This window comes from Sciurus carolinensis, chromosome 9 (genome assembly GCF_902686445.1).
Source record: "Sciurus carolinensis chromosome 9, mSciCar1.2, whole genome shotgun sequence".
NCBI lineage: Eukaryota > Metazoa > Chordata > Mammalia > Rodentia > Sciuridae > Sciurus > Sciurus carolinensis.
In genome coordinates this window covers 73,909,670-73,937,386 of record NC_062221.1, presented here as the reverse complement: position 1 = coordinate 73,937,386, position 27,717 = coordinate 73,909,670, and the positions used below count along the sequence as shown (strand labels likewise).

At 36.7% G+C, this 27,717-nt stretch overlaps 1 pseudogene; it reads right to left on the bottom strand.

Moving 5' to 3' along the window:
* Positions 1–1,778: 1,778 nt before the first annotated feature.
* On the bottom strand, positions 1,779–27,717 carry LOC124993664 (elongation factor 1-alpha 1-like; annotated as a pseudogene).

The following is a 27,717-nucleotide window of genomic DNA, read 5'->3' as shown; positions in this document are numbered from 1 at the left end:
ATCTGCATTGTTTTCACCTTCTGGCTCTTATATGAGTAATGCTGCTATAAGCACTTAAGTACAAGTGTCTATATTTTTTATATCTTTTGAGTATATACCTAGGGGAGGAATTGCTGGGTCATATAGTAACTTTATGTTTCATATTGGGGAACTCCCAGACCATTTTCCAAAGTAGCAACATTATTTTACATTCCCACTAATGGTGTTCAGAGTTCTAATTTTTCTACATCCTCAACACTTGCAAAGCCTTGATAGGTAGGCCAGAAGACAGTCTCACATTGCTGGACATAATCTATTGTGGTGGTACAGAAATGGTGATTTCAAGCATCAAGTGAATTCAAATATTTACTGCAAAATACAATGCAATGAAAAGGCTTTAGGTGTAAAACTTACATGTCTACAAAACGGGCACTTTATCACCATGATGGCAGATGTTCAAGTAAAACTAACTCTACTGTTAATGGTAATAAGAGCAGCTCACAGTACTTTACAGCCTATCTGCCTGGCACTATGATGGGCATTTTCACACATATTACCTCATATGATGGTGTTTTAGTCATCTTTTTCACCACTGTGACCAAAAGACCTGACAAGAAGAATTAGAGGAAGAAAAGTTTATTTAGGGGCTCACAATTTCAAAGGTCTCAGTTCATAGGCAGCCTGTGTGGTGGAGGAAAGCCATTTAGGACATGATAATCAGAAAGCAGAGAGAGAGCTCTGCTCAACAAGGACAAAATATACACCCTAAAGGCACATTCCCAGAGACCCACCTCCTCCAGCCATGCCCTACCTGCCTACAGTTACCATACAGTTAATCCCTATCAGTGTATTAACACACACTTGTTTGAAGAAGCAAGAAATTTGAATTTTTCAAATTTCATTTTCTCTTTTTTCTCATAAAACTTTTCTTTTAATGGGTCTCAAAATTCTCAGATATTTTGTCATATTTCCATTAAAAAGGACTGATTTTAGAGCAGTGGAACTCACTGTAGACAAGATATGGAACCAGCCCAGGTGCCCATCAATAGATGAATGAATTAAGAAAGTGCGGCTTATATACTCAATAGAGTTTTACTCAGCCACAATGAAAAATGAAATTATGGCATTTGCTGGTAAGTGGATGGAACTAGAGAACATCATGTTAAGTGAAATAAGCCAGAAAATCAGGAGTCAGATGCTTTCTCACATAAGTAGAAGCTAGAGCAAAGTTAGAAGAGGGAAAGAGAAGTCACATATCATAAAGATATAGGGAAGATCAATGGAGTAGAAGAAGGAGATTGAGAGGGAGAGAGGAAGAATGGTAAAGGGGAAGAAATGCAGAATGAATTCAACAAAATTATGCTATGCACATATATATATCAAGGGTGAATTCCACCCGTGTATGTATCTATAAAGCACAAATTAAACAAGTGAAAGGAAGACCAGTAGAGGAAGGGAAAGGGAAATAGGAAGAGGGAAGGGAAAAGGCAGCACAGGAAATTAAAATGGAGTAAATTAAGTCCCATGCATGTATAATTATGTCAAATGAACCCAACTATAATGTACAACTGTAATGCACCAAAAGCAAAAAGAAAAGTACTGATTTTAAAAACTAGTATCTTAAAACTACCACCACAAATGGTCCACAAAACATTCTCCATCCCTTCTGAAGGTTTTATGATACATTTTTATCATTAACAACTCCTTTACTATGAAACTTAAATGGCCAATTGAGATAAACAGTTCTGAGATAATTCTTTCACCACTAAGACTGGGGTGGCTAGTGTTAGGGGTAATATTCATTTAACCTTCTGAACTTTCTAAGCAGACTTGGTGACCTTGCCAGCTCCAGCAGCCTTCTTGTCCATGATTTTGATGACAACCACAGCAACTGTTGGCCTCATATCACAAACAGCAAAACAACCTGGAGGAGGATAGTTAGAGAAGTTCTCAACACTCGTGGACTTGCCTGAACGATAGCAAAGATGGCCGCTTCATCAGGTTTCAAGTATTTAGAACCATCTTCCAGCTTCTACCAGAACGGTGATCAATCTTTTCTTTCAGCTCAGCAATGTGAGCTATGTTACAATCCAGTACAGGGACAGAGCCAACATTGACTTTGGCTGGATATTTCTGGAAAATCATATAAGCGGTGAAACCAGCTGCTTCCATTGGTGGGTCATTTTTGCTGTCACTGGCAACACTGCCGTGACAAACTTCTTTGACATACAGGTTCTTGGCATTGAAGCCCACATTGTCCCCAGGAAAAGCTCCACTCAAACCTCCATGGTGCATTTCAACTGACTTTACTTCAGTTGTGACATTGACTGGAGCAAAGGTGACCTCCAGGCCAGACTTGAGAGCAACTCCAGTTGTTCTCAACTAGTCTCCAATCAGCCCACAGAGACAGCACCATTATCACCAATTTTGTAGAGATCTTAACACTTGTCAGTAGGACAAGGTGGTGGCGGGATGCAATCCAAAACTTCACGCAACCACCTTTATGGGAGACTTTCCATCCCTTGAACCAAGGCATATACTCACTTGGTTTCAGCACATTATCACTATTCCAACCAGAAATTGGCACAAATGCTACTGTGTCAGGGTTGAGCCAATTTTCTTAATGTAGATGCTGATCTCCTTTAACGATTTCCTCATATCTCTTCTAAGGTGACTCAGTGGAATCCATTTGGTTAACACCAACAATTAGTTGTTTCACATCCAGTGTGGAAGCCAGAAGGGCATGCTTGCAGGTCTGTCCATTCTTGGAGACACCAACTACAAATTCACCAACACCAGTAGCAACAATCAAGACAGTACATTCAGCCTGAGGTGTGCCTGCAATCGTGTTTTGGATAAAGTCTCTGTATCCTAGGGCATCGACAATAATCTTGTAATACTTGCTGGTCTCAAATTTCCACAGGGAGATTCAATAGTGATACCACGCTCAAGTTCAGCTTTCAGATCATCCAAGACCCAGGCATCCTTGAAGATGCCCATTCCCACCTCAGCAGCCCCTTTACAGATTTTTCAATGGTTCTTTTGTTAGTCCCACCAGTCTAAATGGTCAGTAGTGATGGACTTGCCCTAATCTACATGTCCAATGATAATGATGTTAACAAGTCTTTTCCTTTCCTATTTTGGCTTTGATTTAATGGTGATATTCATGACACCTGTGTTCTGGCAGCAAACCCATTGTCAAAAAGCTCAAATTTCATTTCTTATTCAGTTCTTGATGGCATAGAGGAAAAAAAATTAACTCACATGGCTAACTTGCTTCTAATTACCTTCCTAAATTCACTTACTTACTTTGACAGTTTAGAGACTCTTTTTAAATGGTCTACTAATAGAATAGTTTCCTCTGAAAACAATGTTTACATCTTCCTTTTCAATCCTTACTCACTTCTTTTTCTTGCTTTATTTGTACTTCATAAGACCTCCAGAAAATCTTGAAGGATAGTAATGCTAACAGGCCTCCTTGACTGACACCTAACCTCAGAAGGAAAGTTTTGAATATTTCATCAACTATTATGATGCCTCCTAAAGGCTTTTAAATAGATGTCTTTACCAAAATAAGAAAATTCCATTTTGTTCCACCTTTTCCAAGACCTTTAAAAGTCATTAATGTCTCCTAATTTTCTTAAATGCTTTGTACTTAATGCAATAATAATTCCTTTCTCTCTTTTTTTGTGATAATAAAATGCCTTGTTGATTTTTGAATACTGAACTACAGTGTGTCTACAAAATAAATCCCACTGGGTTGTGATGTATTATTCTTTTTATATGTAACTGAGTTTCATTTTTTAAATGCATTTACTTTCATGAGACAATGTTTCACAATATTCTTTTACTCCCTTCTTTCTTCCTTCTTCTTTTATCTCCTTTTTTTTAAATAATTCATAGCTTTTGTAATCAAGGTTATGCTGGCCTATGAAGAAATAAACAAACATCACTCATTTTGTATTTTATAAGAAAAAAATTCATTAAACATTTTTTTAATAAATGTTTGTTAAGAATTCAATTCTGTATCTATCAGTGCAGGATTTTCATTGTAGGATAGTTATTTTTCAATGGAAAAGTTTTTTTAATAAACACAACAGTACTTAAGTTTTTTATTTTTTCTTCTGTCAGGTTAGTTGTATTTTTTAAAAAGGTATCAATTTCATCCAAATTTATTGGTTAAAAACAATGTTCATAATAGTCTCAGTGTGTTTTGATTTTTTATAAGATCTATCCTCCTCTTCATAACTAAGGCAAGCAATTTGCATTTCTCTTTTTTTTTTTCTGCAGTGGTAGAATAGGCATGAAAAAACATTTAGAGACTATCTGTATGAAATGATCCTGACAATCTCCTCATCTAAAAAATCCTTAATTTAATTATATTTATAAGGATCCTTTTTCAAACAATGCAACATTCACAAGTTCCAGGGATTATGACACAGACCTATCTTTTTGGATGTCACCCATTCCACCTTGGTTGGCAACAATTTTACAATATATGTAGTTGTCATCCTGGTGTTTATCAAGCTTATAGTTCACTATAGTCCTTAATCTACAGCTTGACATATTTCAAAATTTTTGAAATAGTCTCAGTTTATATTCTTGTCAAATGTTGCTTCTGCCTATTTTCTTTTCTTTTTCTGAGTCTTAAATTAAACATTTTACATATTCTAAATATGATTTCAGTGCAATGGTATGCTGGCACCAGTATGCCAGAATTGATTATTTTAATACTCAGAAAATTTGTGTGATCGTGTACCATGAATTCCTTGGAATTATCCATTGTGAGAATATTTACACTGTGGCAATCCACAAACACTATAAATTAATATTTCTTTTTTTTTCCTTCACCATTGTAAACAAATGGGATACATGCCGTTTCTCTGTTTGTACATGGCGCAAAGGCATACCATTTGTGCAATCATAAATCTACATAGGGTAATGTCGTTTGATTCATTCTGTTATTTTTTCCCTTCCCCCCCACCCCTCCCACCTCTCTTTTCCCTCTATACAGTCCTTCCTTCCTCCATTCTTGCCCCCCTCCCTAACCCTAACTCTAACACTAACACTAACCCTTCCCACCCCCCATTATGTGTCATCATCCACTTATTAGCGATATCATTCATCCTTTGGATTTTTGAGATTGGCTTATCTCACTTAGCATGATATTCTCCAGTTTCATCCATTTGCCTGCAAACGCCATAATTTTATCATTCTTTATGGCTGAGTAATATTCCATTGTATATATATATACCACAGTTTCTTTATCCATTCATCTACTGAAGGGCATCTAGGTTGGTTCCACAATCTGGCTATTGTGAACTGAGCAGCTATGAACATTGATGTGGCTGTATCTCTGTAACATGCTGATTTTAAGTCCTTTGGGTATAGGCCAAGGAGTGGGATAGCTGGCTCAAATGGTGGTTCCATTCCAAGTTTTCTAAGGAGTCTCCACACTGCTTTCCAGAGTGGCTGCGCTAATTTGCAGCCCCATCAGCAATGTATAAGTGTACCTTTCTCCCCACATCCTCGCCAACACCTGTTGTTGCTTGTATTCTTGATAATCGCCATTCTAATTGGGGTGAGATGGAATCTTAGGGTGGTTTTGATTTGCATTTCTCTTATTACTAGAGATGTTGAACATTTTTCCATATGTTTGTTGATTGCTTGTATATCTTCTTCTGTGAAGTGTCTATTCATTTCCTTAGCCCATTTGTCAATTGGATTATTTGCATTCTTGGTGTAGAGTTTTTTGAGTTCTTTATAGATTCTGGAGATTAGTGCTCTATCTGAAGTATGATTGGCAAAGATTTTCTCCCACTCTGTAGGCTCTTTCTTCGCATTGCTGTAGTTTCCTTTGCTGAGAGAAAGTTATTTAGTTTGAATCTATCCCAGTTATTAATTCTTGCTTTTATTTCTTGTGGTATGGGAGTCCTGTTGAGGAAGTCTGGTCCTAAGCCGACATGTTGAAGCTCTGGACCTACTTTTTCTTCTATAAGATGCAAGGTCTCTGGTCTGATTCCGAGATCCTTAAGACATTTTGAGTTTAGTTTCGTGCATGGTGAGAGATATGGGTTTAGTTTCATTCTGTTGCATATGGATTTCCAATTCTCCCAGCACCATTTGTTGAAGAGGCTATCTTTTCTCCATTGCATATTTTTGGCCCCTATGTCTAGTATGAGAAAATTGTATTTATTTGGGTTTGTGTCCGTGTCCTCTATTCTGTACCATTGATCCACCTTTCTATTTTGGTACCAATACCATGCCATTTTTGTTACTATTGCTTTGTAGTAGAGTTGAAGATCTGGTATTGCGATACCCCCTGCTTCACTCTTTCTGCCAAGGATTGCTTTAGCTATTCTGGGTTTTTTATTCTTCCAGATGAATTTCATAATTTCTTGCTCTATTTCTGTAAGGTACATCATTGGGATTTTAATTGGAATTGCATTGAATCTGTATAGCACTTTTGGTAGTATGGCCATTTTGACAATATTAATTCTTCCTATCCAAGAACATGGGAGATCTTTCCATCTTCTAAGGTTTTCTTTAATTTCTTTCTTTAGTGTTCTGTAGTTCTCATTGTAGAGGTCTTTCACCTCTTTTGTGAGATTGATTCCCAATATTTTATTTTTTTCGAAGCTATTGTGAATGGGGTAGTTTTCCTAATTTCTCTTTCTGAAGATTCATCACTTATGTATAAAAATGCCTTAGATTTATGTGCATTGATCTTATATCCTGCTACTTTACTGAATTCACTAATGAGATCTAAAAGTTTTCTAGTGGAATTTCCTGGTTCCTCTAAGTATACAATCATATCATCAGCAAATAGGGATAGTTTGAGTTCTTCTTTTCCTACTCGTATCCCTTTAATTTCTTTGGTTTGTCTAATTGCTCTGGCTACAGTTTCAAGGACGATATTGAAAAGAAGTGGTAAAGAGGGCATCCCTGCCTTGTTCCAGTTTTTAGGGGGAATGCTTTCAGTTTTTCACCATTTAGAATGATATTAGCCATGGGTTTAGAATAGATGGCCTTTACAATATTAAGGAATGTTCCCACTATCCCTATTTTTTCTAGTGTTTTGAGCATGAAGGGGTGCTGTATTTTATCAAATGCTTTTCTGCATCTATTGAAATAATCATGTGATTCTTGACTTTAAGTCTATTGATATGGTGAATGACTTTTATTGATTTCCTGATGTTGAACCAACCTTGCATCCCTGGGATGAAACCCACTTGATCATGGTGCACTATCTTTTTAATATGTTTTTGGATGCGATTTGCTAAAATTTTGTTGAGAATTTTTGCATCGATGTTCATTAAGGATATTGGTCTGAAATTTTCTTTCCTCGATGTGTCTCTGTCTAGTTTAGGTATCAGGGTAATATTGGCTTCATAGAATGAGTTTGGGAGAGTTCCCTCCTCTTCTATTTTATGGAATACTTTGAGAAGTATTGGAATGAGCTCTTCTTTAAAGGTTTTGTAGAACTCGGCTGAGAACCCATCTGGTCCTGGACTTTTCTTTGTTGGTAGGCTTTTGATGACTTCTTCTATTTCATTACTTGAAATTGGTCTATTTAAATTGTGTATGTCCTCCTCGTTCAGTTTAGGCAATTCATATGTCTCTAGAAATCTGTTGATGTCTTCGAAATTTTCTATTTTGTTAGAGTATAGATTTTCAAAAGAGCTTCTAATTATGTTTTGTATTTCAGTCATGTCTGTTGTGATATTTCCTTGTTCATTTCAAATTTTAGTGATTTGGGTTTTCTCTCGTCTTCTCTTTGTTAGTGTGGCTAAAAGTTTATCAATTTTGTTTATTTTTTCGAAGAACCAAGTATTTATTGTGTCAATTTTTTGTATTGTTTCTTTTGTTTCAATTTCGTTGATTTCAGCTCTCAGTTTAACTATTTCCTGTCTTCTACTACTTTTGGTGTTGGTCTGTTCTTCTTTTTCTAGGGCTTTGAGCTGTAGTGTTAGGTCATTTATTTGTTGAGTTTTACTTCTTTATTAAATGCGCTCCATGAAATAAATTTTCCTCTAAGTACTGCTTTCATAGTGTCCCAGAGATTTTGATATGATGTTTCTTTGTTCTCATTTCCCTCTAAGAATTTTTAAATTTCCTTCCTAATATCTTCTGTTATCCATTCATCATATAATAACATATTGTTTAATCTCCAGGTGTTGGAGTAGTTTCTGTTTTTTACTCTTTCATTTATTTCTAACTTCAATCCATTATGATCTGATAGAATACAAGGTAGTGTCTCTATCTTCTTGTATTTGCTGACATTAGCTTTGTGGCATAAAATATGGTCTATTTTAGAGAAGGATCCATGTGCTGCTGAGAAGAAAGTGTATTCACTCTTGGTTGGATGGTATATTCTATAAATGTCTGTTAAGTCTAAATTATTGATTGTGTTATTGAGATCTATGGTTTCTTTGTTCAATTTTTGTTTGGAAGATCTGTCCAGTCGTGAAAGAGGCATGTTAAAATCACCTAGTATTATTGTGTTGTGGTCTATTTGGTTTCTAAAATTGAGAAGGATTTGTTAAACATACGTGGATGAGCCATTGTTTGGGGCATAGATGTTTATGATTGTTATATCTTGCTGATTTATGCTTCCCTTAAGCAGTATGAAATGTCCTTCCTTATTCCTTCTGACTAACATTGGCTCGAAGTCCACATTATCTGAAGTGAGGATGGATACTCCAGCTTTTTTGCTGAGTCCATGTGCATGGTATGTTTTTCCCCATCCTTTCACCTTTAGTCTATGGGTATCTCTTTCTATGAGGTGAGTCTCTTGCAGGCAACATATTGTTGGATCTTTCTTTTTAATCCAATCTGCCAGTCTATGTCCTTTGATTGATGAATTCAGTCCATTAACATTCAGGGTTATTATTGAGATATGATTTGTATTCCCGGTCATTTGGTTCATATTTAAAATTTTATTTATTTATTTATTTATTTTTTGACACATCTTGGTTCCTCCTTTATTTGACAGTTCCTTTAGGATAATTCCTCCCTTTGCTGATTTGCTTCTTTGTTTTTTATCTCTTCCTCATGAAATATTTTGCTGAGAATGTTCTGTAATGCTGGCTTTCTTTTTGTAAATTCTTTTAGCTTTTGTTTATCATGGAATGATTTTATTTCATCATCAAATTTGAAGGTAAGTTTTGCTGGGTATAAGATTCTTGGTTGGCATCCATTTTCTTTCAGAGTTTGAAAAATGTTGTTCCAGGCCCTTCTAGCTTTTAGGGTCTGGATTGAAAAATCTGCTGATATCTGTATTGGTTTCCCCCTGAATGTAATTTGGTTCTTTTCTCTCACAGCCTTTAAAATTCTGTCTTTATTTTGTATGTTAGGTATTTTCATTATAATGTGCCTTGGTGTGGGTCTGTTGTAATTCTGTGTATTTGGAGTCCTATAAGCCTCTTGGACTTGATTTTCCATTTCATTCTTCAGATTTGGGAAATTTTCTGATATCATTTCATTGAATAGGTTGTTCATTCCTTTGGTTTATTTCTCTAAACCTTCCTCAATCCCAATAATTCTCAAATTTGGCCTTTTCATGATATCCCATAGTTCTTGCAGATTCTGTTCATGATTTCTTACCATTTTCTCTGTTTGTTCAACTTTGTTTTTGAGGTTAAATATTTTGTCTTCAATATCTGAAGTTCTGTCTTCCAGGTGTTCTATCCTATTGGTTATGCTTTCTATGGAGTTCTTAATTTGGTTTATTGTTTCCTTCATTTCAAGGATTTCTGTTTGGTTTTTTTTCAATATCTCTAACTCTTTATTGAAATGATCTTTTGCTTCCTAAATATGCTCTTTTAACTGTCAATTGGTGCGATCATTCAATGCCTGCATTTGCTCTTTCATCTCATCATTCAATGCCTGCTTTTGCTCTTTCATCTCATCATTTGCTTCCCTGATCATTTTAATTATGTACATTCTGAACTCCCTTTCTGTCATTTCTTCTGCCATGCTGTCGTTGGATTCTATTGATGTAACATCTAGATTTGTTTGGGACATTTTCTTCCCTTGTTTTCTCATATTGTTCAGGAATCAGTGGGTCATTAAGATATTGCAGATTTCCTCTATCGACTTATAATGTCCCTGAAGATTGCTAGTATATCCCCTCTTTTCCTTCAGTAGCCTGAAGTCTTGGAGGAAGTTGATAATGTGGAGCTCCATGAAGAAGCTGCCTCTCTAGGGGTGGTGACCCTCAGCTGGGGTTTATTCCCTGCTAGTGGGCAGAGGTGCCTCCACTTGTTGACCAATGGTCATCCAACGGGGAAATAGGCTGCAGGCTGAGGCAAGACCTGTTTGTGCCTGTGTCTCTGGTTTTACCGTCCTTGTGGGAAAACCTCACCCAGCAGGAAAGACTCACCCGGTGGGGAGATCTCGCTGGTCAGTTCCCCTCCTAGAGGTTCCCCTCAATCTACAACTACCGCCTGGGCTGGGCTGTCTTCCTCTGCAACGTTCCCAGGGGCCCAGACCTACCTCCTGGGCCTGGGAGCCTCACCCCTCGCAGGCGAGTCTCCTTAGGCTGTCTCTCCCAGAGACTCTGCCCGCAGTCCTGGAAACTTCGCTCTGCCCCTAGGCGTGTCTCTGTGCGGCTCTTCCAGCAAGAAGCCTCCTAGGTCCTGGGACCCTGCTCTGCACCTAATCACCTGGCTATGCGGCCCCTCCTCTGAGCCGCCACCTGGAGCCCCATACAATAGCTCTGAGACCCAGAGACCCACCACACACCTCCTCCTCTGGACAGCCGCCCGGTTTCCGACGCAGTCACTAGGAGTGCAAGCAACTCACTTCGCGTCTCCTCCTCCCGCCAACCGCCCATAGCCCTAGGCAGTCACTCCAAGTCCAAGTGACCCGCCCTGTTCCTCCTCCTCCTTCTCGGGGTAGGCCCCCGGGTGTTCAGGAGTAGTGACTCCGAGACCAAGTGACCCACCGTGCTCCTCCTCCAGACAGGCCACCAGTGTTCAGGAGTGATCACTTTTAGTCCATCAACTCACCACTCGCCTCCTCCTCTGGCAACCGCCTGTGGCTCTGATGCAGTCACTCCTAGACCAAGCGACCCGCCTTTTCCTCCTCTTTCTCCAGGCAACCCCCGGTGTTCAGAAGTGGTCATTCTGAGTCCAAACAGCTCGCCACGCGGCTCCTCCTCAGGCAGCCGCCCGGAGTCCCAGTGGTTGCTCCAAGTCCAAGCGCTGTGCTGAGCCGCCTCCTCTACGATGATCCCAGTTGTCCGTGTTTACCGCTCCAGCGGGGGGAGGGGTGTCTCACCGAGCAACTCTACTTCACAAAGTTCCCTGTGTTCCGGGGCTACCGCCCCATCCGGACGCCTCCCCAACGGGAGAGACTCACCCGGCGGCTTTGAGTTGGTCCCAAGTCTCTCACTATCTCCTCTTTTGAATCCTGCGTCCTGGAGCAACGTGAAATGCAGCCACCCTCTAGCCCACCATCTTGAAAAAACCATAAATTAATATTTCCCCACCCCTATCCCCAAGTTGGATTATCAGTATAATAATATACATATGTGTTATACTGTTTTGTTCTTTCAATTCTTTTGTCTTATTATGCTTCAACTAGGATATTTTCTCTTCCTCTATCTTCCAGTTCACTAAATCTATGTTCTTCTGTATTGAATCTCATAAACCCCATCTATTGATTTCTTGATTTCAAATATTTTAATTTTTAGTTCTATATGTCATTTCATTTTTTATAGATCCCAATTCTTTGGTGAAATTTTCTATTATTTCTTCTATTTATCCATACCTTCCTTAATTTTCTTAACCATATTAATCTGTTACTTTAAATTTCTTGTGTACCAACTCCAATATCCGGACCATGTGTGGCCCTACCTCAATTATCTGCTTTTTATTTTCACCACAAATCATATTTGTTATGCCTCACAGTATGTCTAGTATTTTTATGGTATAATAACTTCTGTGTATAAAAAAAAAAGTTAGGGATTTCTAGATAATGTTAACTGTCACCAAAAATGGTTTTTTCTTTCTTTTCCTCATCCTTCTTGGACTTTTTCTTGAAAGTCTGGTGAGTTTCCATCTCTTCCACTCTGACAAACAGTGGAAGTTACATCTCTGCCCTTCCAAGATTCTCAGGTCAGCTCTTCAGTTTCCTGTTTCCTACATTTTAAAATCTAGCAAATGTCTTGAAGGAGAGACCAGCTGTATGTTTAAGGTAAGTTCCCTTCCATGGTGGTCTTTATTTTTTAAGTATCATGAGATGTAGGGGTTTTTGCTCTGCTTTTTAGAAACTTTGAGTTAGTTCCTCAGCCACCTGTACAGCACCAAAACTTCTAAGACCCATGTGGAAAACCAGACATGCATCTGAAGTGTTTCAGTTTTCCTGTATAATCACTAAAAACATTATGTCTCTTTCTCTAAGCAGAGTCCCTCTGCCTAGGCCAAGACCCCCAGGGAGAGAAATGAGTATTGTTCACCTACATACCTCAGAATGTTTCTTCGCTCTCTGGAATTCTAGTATCATAAACTTGCTTTTACAGCTGATGCTTTTTAAAATATATTTTCAATTCACTTGGCTATTGTAATAGGCAACCTCGACTGCCACAATCTATATATCCTACCTCTTGGTAGTAGTCTCATCATTTCAATTTTTTAAATATCCCTAGTAAATTCTCATAAGCAGCCAATATAAGCAAAACTGACCTCATCAAAGAAACAATTACAACGTTGAGGTCTGGGCTGAAATACCTGTGATTCTCTTGATTTTCCCTCATGACTATAGGATAAACGGACTCCAATCTGTCATGCATATCAAATTTCATGGAGGAAAAAGGAAAAAGTCCACAGAGCAGAAAAGTATACCAGCAAAGGATCACTAACTTTAAAGTAGTCCCAGGGGTTCTAGCCTTACTTCCATTATTTTAATCATTGACCGAAACTATATCACTTACCCAGTTCTGTTTGTAAGGGAGGCTGGGAAATAGAATACTTTTTAATCTGGGTACACTATTGCCCATGAAAATTGGACTTGTCATACTACGGATAAGGAGAAAATTAATATTAGGTGAGCAACTAACAATCTCTGCTACAATTCCATTCTTAGCACTTCTCTTAGCTTTTTTCTTATCTGACTAATAAATTCCTCTGTATAATTGCACAAGAGAAAAATTATTTTCTGCTCCAAGTACCTTATCAAAAGCCAAAAAAACCATTCTGCTATTTCATATTTGCATGCAAGCAGCATGACTTCCCTATCTATAGTGTCTCTTATCAATGAAAAGGAAATAATTTTATTGGCACCATGTTTCTACGTCATTCAGTTCTAATAAGAAATGTTCAGTAAATAATTTCTTTACTGATCTCTACCAAACTGCTTTTGAGGATTTAGTCTTTCAAAATAACTTTTTAAAAATAAATTTTAAGTAGAAAATATTATTTTAAAATGGTTTTGTACTGAGTGACATGATAAAAGGCCAACTGATTATCTTAAAGATCGCAACTTAGAATCTTTAATAAAGTGTGTAATTAGAGCATATCAGGATATGATTTATTAGTGACAATGGTTAAATATTTCTATATTTGTGGTAAGAGGACAACAGACTTAAGCTTTAGTAGGCTGGGGTGGTAATTAAGACCACAAAAAACCTGAGGGAGTGAAATTTATCACCATGGAAATTAGTTGAATCAACTTTAAGCATTTCAAAATCATAATTTTTCACTTATGTTGGCAAATTTTCATTTACAAAACCTCTCTTGGAAATGTTCCTATTTAGAGGGTAAAAGAAGGGACAGATGGCCATTGCAATTCATTGAAATTTTATAATGAAATGTAATTATGACTTCAAGATATCTGACAAGTATGTATATACTGATTATGAGAAGGACTTATTTTAAATAATAATAAAATCCAGGTCTTTTCCATGATATTCTATAGGCAGCAGGATAAGAGAAATAAAAGTGATAGATACCATTATTAACATTTTCACAGTAAGTAGAAAATCAATAACTGACTTCTCCTTTTGGTCCTTTCAGTATAAACAAATAGGATTAAGAAAATTAGCAAAGGGGGAAAAAGAAGGAAAGAAATCACATACTTGCCACCAATTAAAAAGGTGCTACTTTGTTAACAGTTGCTCACTGTTTCAGGAGGAAATTTTTCACTTCTCTGACTCTGTCGTCATGGCAATGAAAATTGAGACCTATTTCTTCCCAGCTCTAAAATTCCATATAGCAATGATTCACTGAAGCATGAGACAATTCATGCTTCAGAGAAAAGGCAATGGGTAGGAGGAGGAACATCTGTGGGAGACCCTCCCAGGGGCTGGTGAGAGGCATTTCGCATCATCTTATTTAACCCTGCTATGAAAACCAGGAAGCGTATTCAATTCATAAAGGAGAAAACTTAGGCTCACAAAGCACCTAGACCAAGGATACATAAATAAGGAGAGGTAGTAGGGAATGAAACTAACCAAATTATGTTGTATTCATGAATGAATATGTAGCAACTGGGTCCACTATTTTGTATAATTATGGTTTACCAACAAATTTTTTAAAGAAACAATGACATCATACAGAATACATAAGGGGGCTGGGGATATAGTTCAGTTGGTAGAGTACTTGCCTCGCAAGCACAAGGCCCTGGGTTCAATCCCCAGCACCGCAAAAAAAAAAAAAAAAAAAAAAAAAAAAAAAAAAAATTGGGACTGGGAAGATAACTCAGTTGTAAAGTGCTTGCCTTGCAATCACAAGGCTGTGGGTTCAATTCCCAGCACCACAAAAAAAAAAAAAAAAGGATACGTAAGTAGAGCAGTTCAATTGGAATTCAGATGTTCCTGACTTCTGAGCTCATGCTATATTCCCTTTGTCACAGTTCTTCTAGACCAACAAAGAAGATAGTGTAATTTTGAATCCCAGGCCCCTAGCAAGAATTTCAGATGTGTTTTTCTTACTTTTTTGAAAATTCAAAACAAAAATAAACTGATCTCCAACAGGAAGGTCTCACCTCCTTTCCTGGGAGCCTGTTTATTGGATTTTCTGGTATTTACACCCATGCCTGAAATAATATATTACAATATTGTTCTAGTTATAAACAAATATATATATATATATATTTGTTAAATATATATAATATTTAAGAGAGAGGAAAAATGCAAAGTGATGGGAGCTGAACTTATTAAGCAAGCACACCAGTATGAAAACTGACTGATGATATTTTATACAGACTCAAAATTTAACTACCTTCAGACAACTTTTTAAATATGTGCCAGGTGTTCCACCTGGACAGCTAAGAATCACATCTTTGGTGTGTAGCTAGCATTCAAATATCTATGTTTAGATATTGTATGCATGTTTTTATATTTTGTTCTTTCCTTCTTTCTTCTTTTTGTTGGTTGACTGGTTTGGTTTGGTTTGGTTTGGTTTCATTTGGGGCCTCTGCTTTTTTTCCCCTCTAACAGGAGACAGAGCAGTATAGAGACACCTGTGGAATGAAAAAGAAAATTAGGGACAATGATCAGGATGCATGCCATTTCTCTCCATGTCTGATGGATGGGTCCTGTGAGATCGGTATTAGGACAAAACACCAAAGGAAATATATTCATGAAAGGAGGCTTTAAATACAATAGGTTCCACATTTTGTCCAGATGATTGATTACAATACAAAGTCAGAGAGATTATTCTCCCTTCCCCCTAGCTCCACCGTGGACACAGCTTTGACATACAACAGGTAGAGGACAGCAATGCCCACCAGTCAAGAGACTTACACAGAGTGGAAGAACACAGAAATGTTCATGAGCACACGTGAAACACCAGAGTCAGGGAGCTTTCTTGAAACAACTCAGAGAAAATGTTGAGAGGGAAGCAAAATCTGTGAGAACAGGGAGGGCTAGGAGGAAGATGGGCATAAATCTTATATAGCCACAGTCTTACTCATAGTGTGGTAAAGACCGTGAGGTTCCATGTTTACAGCTAAAAAAAAAAAAAATCCACACTAAGTAAGCAACTCTTGGAAATAGTGAATATATCTTTTCTAAGTCAATGTAGCAGTTGCAATCTTCTTCATATTATTTATGACCACTTCTTCTAATTAAATTTGATTCTGCAATGATTAAAAGTGTCAAGACACACCCAGGAGGAACATTCATAAATGAGGATATTCATTTGACAGAGAGGCTATGGTATATGCTCCAGGTATGAATTTTCCTTTGCATTATTATATATTGTGGGATTTGTAACCTAATTATTTGATAAAACTATCAACATGCAAATAATGACATTTGTTTATTTTATTTAATGTTGAAGTTCTGGGCATAGGAACATAGACTTTTATTTCTAATAAAATAATGTTATTTCTGATATCTCACCTATTCCCTACAATCCTAAAAACATATAAGATCAGTCACAATTACAGCCAGTATGGTAACCTTTCTGTTGATTCAGAAGTACAAGAAGCCCAAAAAAGCCAAGCAGTCATCTCAACTTCCAGTTCAATGAAATAATTGTCCTGTTCCCCTAGAGAAAGCATTCTTCCCTTTGGAATGAAGACTTTTGGACAGGTAGAGTTTAAAAATCTGGACTGTAAAAATTTTAGAATATGGATCACTAGGGAAAATAATGAGAGAAGGCAGTGCAATTTTGTACCCTTGCATGAATCCTAGAGAGACAACACCATGTATTAGACACTAGACTTGGATCATACACTGTATGTTAGAGAATATTTCTTCAACTCTGCGAAGTACCACTACCTACCTGCCACCATCCCTGGCTATGCAAATTTCATTCTACCATTATTTCAAGCTAGATCTTTGGGATGGTGGGGAATATGACAAAATCAATGAATTCTGTAACCATGAGTCCATTGCTGCACTTCATTTATTCTGAAATTACTTCCTTGGTCGGAAGTGATGTTATGTGGAATACCATGACAGTAGATAAGGCATACTGTAAATCCACAGAATTGGATTTGGCAGAAGACTTGTGTACAAGAAAAGGAAAATCCATACTGAAATTAAGTACATAATCTGTGAAGAATAATGTGCTGCACCTTCCCTAATGGAAGTTGTCCAATGTAATCAATTAATCTACCACTAAGTAGCTGGCTGAACATTCAGGTTTTCCTCACAAATTTATTTTTCACAGTTGTGATGAAAGATGTATGCTTTGGACCTGAAGACCTTCCCAAGGTGGAAGAAATTTTTAACACAATAAATCCACTCTAACATTCCAATCTCCCCATGCTTTGGATGACTTCCTCTACAGAATGCCAAGGCAGATCTAGTATTCCACATTATTTGGTGTACATTAAGTTTTAGCTCACATTTTAACATGGAATATGTAATTTAATATAGAATATTAGATCTTCCTAATCTCTGAGTAGCAACCTTAATTCCACCTGCAACTTTAAGTCCTCTTTGTTACAAAACCTAACATATTCACAGACAGCAAATTAGAATGTGGATGTCCTTGGGGCAGGGGGTCATACCATACCTTTCCAGCTCACTTACCTCATGTTCGTCTTATCTTCTTAACTATCTCTATTTCCCCTACAGGGTCCATTCTCCTCCAATCAATTCAAAATGTTAAACATCTTCTGTTTTCTGCCTCCAAGTGATCTCATCCATTCTTGTGACTTTAAATATCATAAAAATTCTATTTCTTCTGCTAAATGTTGTTCTACTCTTCACACTTGGTTCTCCTTCAAAAGGTCTTACCTTATCACTCTATCAATCACAGTCCCCCAACATCATTCACTGTCACATCACTCCATGTATTTACATTCCTTGATGGAACTAATCACATTTCATAACTACTTTGTTGGTTTATATATTTGTTTACTGAAGGTCTGATTAGAATTAAGGCCCAGGAATACAGAGGTCTTGCGATTATAATATTTCATTGTACTTGTCATGCGTGTTCACAAATGCATAGAACAAATCAATCAATAAATTAAAGAATGAATAAATGGAGCTGGAGCAAGAACAGCCCTTAAAGGAGGGTGTTGTGTAAAGATCAGAAAAAAATAGAAAACCGAGACAGAGTAACGTCACAGAAATTAAGGAAGAAATGAATTGTCAAAAGACTTAATGTATAAAAAGACTAAAATGCAGACTGAAATGGAGTAAACTATGCTATATAGATTTATAAATATATCAAAATGAACTCCACTATTATGTATAACTATAATGCTCTAGTAAAATTTCTAAAAGCCTAAGAAAGAGCTGGGAGGGAGAATATCCCAATGAATCTTAGTCACTTTAGTTAAGTCACTTAGTCACTTTAGTAAGATATTCCAATATAATAGAGATGGGCCAGATTGCAGTGGGCTATAAAGTAAATGAGACATAAGGAACTAGAGAAACAAGCTCGTTTTTCACATTTTTTGTTTTTTTAATTGACATAACAGTTGTACATATTTATATAGTATAGTATGATATTTCAGTACACGTGTAGAACGTGTAATGATCAAAGCAGGATAATTAGCACATTCATCACCTCAAACATTTATCATTTCTTTGTGGTGAGAAGATTCAAAATCCTCTCTTCTTGTTATGTGAAATACTTATACATTATTGTTTACTACTGTCACACTACTGTGCAAAGGAACAACAGACCTTATTCCTCCTAAAGAACCTCTCCCATCTGCCCCTCCCTGACTTTCTGCAGCTTCCAATAACCTGCATTCTACACTGAACTTCTGAGTTGGATTTTTTTTTTTAATTGTAAACAAATGGGATACATGTTGTTTCTCTGTTTGTACATGGCGTAAAGGCACACCATTTGTGTAATCATAAATTTACATAGGGTAATGTTGTTTGATTCATTCTGTTATTTTTTCCCTTCCCCCCACACCTCCCACCCCTCTTTCCCCTCTATACAGTCCTTCCTTCCTCTGTTCTTGCCCCCCTCCCTAACCCTAACTCTAACCCTAACACTAACCCCTCCCACCCCCCATTATGTGTCATCATCCACTTATTAGCGATATCATTCGTCCTTTGGTTTTTTAAGATTGGCTTATCTCACTTAGCATGATATTCTCCAATTTCATCCATTTGCCTGCAAATGCCATAATTTTATCATTCTTTATGACTGAGTAATATTCCACTGTATATATATACCCACAGTTTCTTTATCCATTCATCAATTGAAGGACATCTAGGTTGGTTCCACAATCTGGCTATTGTGAACTGAGCAGCTATGAACATTGATGTGGCTGTATGAGATGGACTTTTTAAACTTTCACAGGTATGTGAAAACAAGAGGTACTTACCTTTGTGTGCCTAGCTTATTTCACTTCACATACTGTCCTCCACAGGATTGCATTCGTTTTGTAAGCTGAATAATATTCCATTGTGTATATATACAACATTTTCTTAATCCACTCATCTATCTGTTCATGGATACTTGGGTTGATTTCATATCTTAGCTATTATAAATAGTGCTGCAATAAACATGAAAAGGATAAATATCTCTTTGACATACTGGTTTCCCATGTTTTTTGACTGTGAATGAAAGTAAAAGACATATTTCTTCCCTACAGTGATAGAAAGCAAGAAGCAGAGGAAAGGTATAATTTGTAAATTCGAAAGAAGGAGACTGACAAAAAGGATGAAGAAATTGTAACCTGATCTGAGACAAGGTCACATTCTCAGTGAGAGACAGATACTAGCTGTGGTTTGTGAGAGTTGAAATAAAAACTTGTAGCGCTATTGAGGAGATAATGGAAGTGGAGCCAACTAACAACAGGAAGGCCCAAATCGGGGTGAAAATGCCTGGTTTTCACAGAGTGCTTTGATGGCAGAAAAGCTCGGCTCTCAGTAGTGAGGCTATGTCAACAAGTCTCAGTCCCCATAGTGACAATGATACTCCCGATAGCATCTGATCTATGCAAATCTGAAGAATGTCTGAAGGAGGTCATGCCTAAGTCACAATTAAAACAGTCTATGCTCATGGTCTTTTAGTAATGATGTGAACCATGAGAATGCTGCTACCACCTAGGTCTAAAGGTCGAGGAAACACAAAATCCCAATTAGCCTTATGGAGAGAGTCAGTAAATTTTAATGAACATATAACAATATGAGCTGAGCCTTAAGGAGGAAGCAATGATCCCCAGAAGGTATATTCAGACTCATATTACTATTCAGTGACAGTCTTCCTTCTTTGTGCCAGGCATTGTGCTTAAATGCACAATTTATTCTTCACTACACCTTTTTATTTAAGTAGAATTAGAAGTACACAGTATTTTTATGTTCATTGTACAAAGGTTAAGTGACATCGGCAAGACACAATGTTTATAGTAATAATGGAGAAATATCTGATACAAGTCTGAGTCCAAATTCCATCCTTTTTCCACATTCTCATACAGCTTATTACAACATGAAGTGCTAATCTTAGGTCTTAAAACAGCCTATTAAAAACAAGCCACAGCCAGGTGCAGTTGCATATGTCGGTAATTCCAGTGACTTTGGAGGCTGAGACTGGAGGACTGCAAGTTCAAAGCCAGCTTCAGTGACTTAATGAGCCCTAAGCAACTTAGGGAGACCCTGTCTCAAAAACAAAACAAAAAACACACACGCACACACACAACACTACACAACACCATACATAAAAAGATAAAAAGGGCTGGGGTTGTGGCTATGTGGTTAAGTGGTTGAGAGTCCCTGGGTTCAAACCCTGGTACAAAAAAAAAAATTATATACATATATTTATATATATATATATTTTTTTAAATATATATATACATGTATTCAACATATGCAGGAACACTGGCATTATTACCCTAATTTACCTGCTGTGTAAGTGCTTAATATCATCTAAAGCCTAATGCTCAAAGCCACTAAGCAACTTTCTATATTCTGAGAAATTATATATATTATGGTGGTATTCAGAGATACCACCATATCTGGCTCTGCCAAAGCAAATGGTTTCATGTTCTGTTCTTTCATCAATGGCACCAAGCAAAACTGAAAAACTAGAATAAGTTCTGTTCTACCTTAATCCGCTTTATGTTTTCCAGGGATATAAGGAAAGTGAGATCAAAATAGATATCCATACTTCTGAGAAAGACTTACTTTGTATAATCAGAAGTCCCTAAAGTAATTACGTGGGACCTGATACCTGCTGATAGCTACTCTCTTGAAGGAAACATACAAGAAAACATGAATAGGAACACTGATGTTCAAGGTTAGCACAATGCCATGTTCTAACAAAAAATTCTAAGGCTGTAGTTGTGGAAAATCACACTCGCGAGGAACAAGATTTAGTTGAAATGCAAAGCATCAAATTTAACTACATAAACTCAATTGTTCACCCTTAATCAAAAGTTCAAAAATAAAGATACAGAATTTATACACCATTTATCATAGGCTGACTTGTCATTTTCCATAGACTTGATTTGGTGGCATTAAAGAGTTCAGACAGCTATGGACGGTTCCCTAGTTTAGAGAGGCACTTGGTATCCTGAAATTAGGTGCCATGCTACAGATTTCAGCTGCCCCAGTATTCTGGCACACTCCAAAGACTGACAATCTCGAAGATCCACTCTGTGCATTCTAGTTCACCACTATGCCATTTCACAGTCTTCTGGTTGGGAAATTGCCTCAGGCCCAGAAGATGCTGGAAAGAATAAACCCAATATGTTATCAAGCCCAAAAGTTATAGGGGATTCTAAAGAGCCTAAGACACCAATTTATCAAGATAGATCCTAAACTTCAGTAACAAGGACTATTGCCAAGCTGTATAAACTACCACACTTCTCTGAACTTTCTAGAGGACTGTGCCACAAAGAATCTTAATAGATGATATGTCTGGTAATAGTGATTTCAATCTGACAAAAGATAAAAGCAAAACTTAAATGGCAAAGGGGAAACTAGATAGTCACTTTTCTTAGTACATTCCATCTTATCTCATTAAACCATCCCAATTTTGAGGTTTATGTGATATTTTTGTATTAGAGATAACCACCAATTCCTCTCTTTTCACACCACTTTTTAAAAATTTATTTGTTCTAATTGGTTATACATGACAGTACAATGCATTTTGACACACTGTACACCAATGGAGCATAACTTCTCATTCCTCTGGTTGTACTTGGTGCTGAGTCCCACCAGTAGTGTAATCATATATATATAAAGGGTAATAATGTCTGTCTCATTCTACTGTCCTTCCCATCCCCACTGCCCCACCCCTCCCCTCACTTCCCTCTGCACAATCCAAAGTTCCTTCATTTTTCCCTCCCCCCACTATGGATGAGCATCCACTTATCAGAGAAAACATTCCACCTTTTCTGTGAAAAGCAATAGCCCAATAGAAGACTTAGGGATTACATGAAAAACCTCCTTCTCAATAAGCAAACCAGTCATGACAAGTCAGAAAATAGGAATCATTTTAGAAAATAGTTTTATTGAGATATAATTTATCCATTATAATTCATCCAACTACAATTACATAGGTTTTGGTACATTCGTAAAATTCATACAACCATCATCACAATAAATGAGAACATTTTCATCACCCCAAAAGAAACCTCATGCTCCCCTCAACCCCTTCCCATCCCTAGACAACAACTAATCAACTTTCTTTATAGATTTTACTATTCTGGACACTTCATACAAATAAAAATATACAGTATATGCCAGATTGTATCTAAACTGGCTATAGTATTTTCTATCTCCACTAGCAGTATGTGAAACTTCTAATTTTTCCATATCCCACCCAACACTTAGCTACTGTCTCTCTTTGACTATAGCTGTCCTAATAGTTATAAATGGTATTTTACTGGGGTTGTTTTGCATTTTCTCCATTTCTAATATAAAACATCTTTTCATATGCTTATTGATTACACATCTTCTTTGGAGAAATGCCTATTCAAGTCCTTTGACCAATTCTTTAATTGGTTTGTCCACCTTCTTGAGATTTTTTTTGTCTTATTTAGTTGTAGAAATGTTTAATGTTTTCTAGATATTAGACACTTTAAAAGAAAAATGATTTACAAATAGTTTCTCCCATTCTGTTGGTTGCCATTTCAGTTTCTCAATGCTTCTCTTTGATATACAAATATTTTTAGGGGCTGGAAATGTAGCTTGGTAATATATCATGTGCTTAGTATACATGAGCCCCTGAGTTCAATATCCAGAACAAAAAATAAAAACCAGCAAATATTCTTAGGCTTGATGCAGTTCAGTTTATCTCTTACTTCTTTTGTTGCCTGTGCTTTTGGTATCATATTTAAGAAACCATTCTCTAATCAAATTTATAAAGATTTAGACCTATTTTTCCTTTTAAGAGATTTTTATGTTCAGGTTTAACATTGATGCCTTTGATCCATTTTGAGTTATTTTTTGTGGGTGATGTGAGGTAGGAATCCAACTTCACTCTTTAGCATGTGGATATCCAGTGCCCCCAAATAATTTCATGAAAAAACCATTATTTTCCCAATGACTATTAGGGCATCCTTATAAAAAAATAATAACCACATATATAAGTATATACACAACTTCTGGACTCTCATGTTATATTCCATTGATCTATGTGTGGTCTTTTTGCCAGACTAATACTGTTTTAATTCCTGTAGTTTTGTCATCAGGATGGATGAGTCTTCCAACTTTTCTTTTTCAAAATTGTCTTAGCTAGTATGAAATTCTAAGATCAGTTTGTCTATTTCTTGCCAAAACAACATCAAACAACTGGGCTTCTGATAGTAGTTGTGTTGAACCTCTAGATTAATTTGAGGAGTACAGCCATCCTAACAATATTAAGCCTTCTGATTCACAAACATAGGATGCCTTTCTAATTTTATTTATGTGTTCTTTCATTTCTTCAGAAAATACAAATCTTGCATGGGAATCAGAAGTAAGAGACTCTAGAACACTCAAAGGAAAAGTGACCTGAAACTTTCCCATTTCCAAAAAGCCTGGTTATATTTAGTGTACATATGTTCTGTGAAATTCCTAATTCCTTATAGTACATCTATTATCCTTAATCTGAATTGGGTGGGTTTCTGCATCTTACAACCTAATGGCCCTGGGCCAGGACATTATCAATCAAGATTAATAAGACTTTTAAAAAAATGCTCAAAAGTCAAAACACTAGTAAATGGCAGAGCTAAGATTTAAACTCAGGTCTAAGTGGCTCCAAATTCCATATTTTTCCCATTCCTAATACCATTCTTTAAGAGTCCTTGAATTTAACTGGTTTCCAACATGCCTTTACTAAATAGATCAAATTACAAATCTACTAAGTAAATACTTAACCTATCAAACTGAACATCTGCCTCCTTGAACAAATTTTCTTAAATTACATTTCTAATTTTACATATAGTTCTCTACCCTGCTTATTCTTACCTCTTAGTTATAACTCCGAGAATTTTCTTTCTTTCTTTTTTTTTTTTTTTTAGTTTTCTATGCTTAGTAGTTGAAGCTTTGATTCTTCACATTCTGAGCATTATGGGAAAAATTGCCCCTGTATTCTTGAATATTATGTTTCTATCAATATATCCCAGCATCATGTGACTTTTAATAATAGCACAATTCTATGGTGTCTCCTCTTGCTCCAAAAAAAATATGGACATTTGCAAACCACAGCTTTACACCAATCAATATGACAGTGTGGGAAAAAGGAAGCACTATGTACACAATTTCAGCAGACAGATTTTCTTCTCTTCTTTCTTATTAACAGTAGGAAGTCTTCTCTGGTAACAAATAACATTGAAGAGACAAAGACCAGAGGGGAGGGGGAGAAGCCTGAGATGGTGTATTTTTAGTCATTTTGATTAAATTATGGAGATGTGAAGTTGATAATTTATTGAAGGGGAACAGGGAAGTCTATGTAAATGTTTGCAGATGAATAATTAATGTGACTTTCCGACATCACTAGGCCTATAATTAAAGCCACTGTAAAACAAAGCAAGAACCAAAGAGCACAATTATTATTGCAGCTAATTGTAACTTTCCTATCCTAAGTAACATTTGAGAGTCCATACTTAATTTGCATCTTTAAAGGAAGAGACACCATACCTAGGGTGACAGTTGCTTTTTAATCCCAGTTTAACTACTTCCCTGCAGACCAAAAATCTATTAATAGATTAATGAATTTCCTCCTGCTAAATTATTACCCAGGAAATTTTGGGATTTGCTTGTTGGTTTTTAAAAATACATATTAATTTTCGTGAAAGTGATATATCTGTGCTTCTCAACAACTTAGAAGGTAAAATGAATACTCACTTTTAACAACAATCACGTAGTGTATTGTTCCACCAGCTGTTTAAAACATCTGATTGAGATGATTCTTCAATGTCTCTCACATCTTACTCTTTATTATCATTTTTATTCACTTTTCATCCTCATAGTTCCATTTTTCACCTATTTCTCTTTTGCTCATTTTTATTCTCCGTTTTCTTTCTCTTTTACTTCTATTTTTTGTCTCTATCTTTCCTCCACATTAATTTGGACTCACAATCGTTCACTTCATTCTACATCCAAGAGGTTTATTTGATAGTTTCTTAAGACTTAAGAAGAAAGTTGCAATCTCTTCTGTCCATCAGGAGCTGTTTTCAGAGGTCTGACATCTGCAGTAAGGAGGACAGATCCTTAATACCAGTGAATACGTTTACCTTACTGCAAGCTCTGTTAGTGTGGGTCTATGGCTTGTTCAACTCTGTGACTCTGTAACTAATTCATAGTGCTAGGCACAAACAGCAGGCCCCCCAAAAGAGTTAATCTACATTGAATACGTGAATAATTTATCATGAGAAATAGAACATTCAAGGATATTTATTTATCTCAGCTAATCAACATGATCACTTCTAAAAGAGAAATCAAATTAAGATTAGAAGATAGCCTAGATTCAATCAAGAAAATGATCCTAAAAGATTTTTAAGGGATATTTTCATAAAGCTGGAGCATCCTGGTAAATTACCTCACCAAGTATAGCATGTGGCAGGAATATATCGGCCAAGCTAATGATATTAATAGTTATAATCAATTTTTTAAAAACTTAATATGAAGCTGGGGATACAACTTTATGTTAGAGCATTTGCCCAGCATGCAGAGGCCATAGGTTTGATCCCCAGTACCACACACACACAAATTAATCTGAATCCCAGAAATATGGAGTAGTGGAAGCATAGTTTTCCCATTTTTCAAATCTCCACATAAAGCAAGAAAAGCAACTAGATAACAAAGTCAAAAACATATGAACAACATTTATTTTAAAACTGTATAACAAGTTACGTCTACAAACCACCAAATACAAATGAGGAGAGGTGAACCACCAACAGACAAAAAACTTATTGGCATTGTCATCCACTGAGTAGGAAAAAGAATCAATTAAGCATCTTCTGATGCCTTGGACAGCAGAATCTTCTTATCTTTTTATCCAGTCATGTTTTCCAGGAAGAAGATGCTGACATAGAGTCAGGAGCGCTAGCAGAGGAAGGAACAATGAAGAGAAACCACGGGGAGTACAAGCGAAACTCAGCAGAAGAGGAAGAAAGGAACAAAAATTACCAGACCAAAGTAGGGTGGGCGAACAAAGGCAGAAAATCTCAGGAAGAAAGCAGCTATGTTTATAATACCACATAAAAGGAGCTCTGGAAAATTACAAAATACTTTCCTGAAACCCACATCATTTTACAAGTTCAGGAAAATTGATTTCACATTTAAGCTAAGCTAAAGGAGAGTATCAAAGTAAAAACACAGACAAAATTATTATTTTAAAGAGATGATAAGAAAATAAATCCCCTCCCCCTCTCCAAATCATGGTTCATGCTCAAATCTAAGAACCTATAAACTTTCTCTTAGCTGATGCCCCCTCCTTCACACTAAGAACCTAAGCATCATGGACCATGAAAGAACTGTGTCAGGAGACTGTACACTTAATTTTTTTTAAAATGCATTAAACCAGTGAACCCTGTAGATATATAAGGGTCTGAATCAGTAAAAATCTGAAACATTCGTAGGGCAGCCTTGCCTGATTGAATCAGTAGAAAGGAGATAGTTGGGCTTCATCTCAACAAAATCTTTTGTTATATTCCTAAAACTTTAAAATTCAGGTGGAAAAAAAGAAGTGTCTTTATCAAGACTGAAACACAGAGCTCCAGTGCAATTTATTTCCACAGGATGTATCATTTCTCCATAAATGATTGTGTTTTGAGAAGAAAGCTTGGGTGGGAAATAGCTTGCTATCCTGATGAAGAGTGCAGGGGTTGGGTTAGGACTGCCCAGTTCACATGCACTTCCACACTGCATTCATGGATGGCACTTAACCTTTCTATGCCTCCTTTCCCACCTATAAAATGGAAAAACTACTTCCTACTTATTAGAGTTGTGAGTATTAAGTGCATTAGTGGAAGTAAAGCATTCATAACAGTGCCTGGCATATTGTCAGCATCCCATGTGTGCTATATATTATTTTATCTTATGCATATCTGTATCCCCTAATTATTTAGTATGAAAATACTTTCAAATTATTTTTCACAAAACAGGGTTGTCTAAAACAGGAACTACGTCTTATTCAGCTTTGTATTCTTAATAATAGCACAGTGTCTAACACAGCACAGAATTTAATATATGCTGTGGGGATAAATGAAACAAGAAATGGAATAAGAAGCAAAAGTAAGAGCTGTTCTGCAATATAACACAATTTCCTTTACTAAATTTAAAAGCTGCCCTCTGCTGTGGTTAGGGTGCAATACACCCCATCTACCAGTGAGGGGCTCTCCTGGGCCACCTCCATCTTGGGACACTGCAGCTGCCGCCAT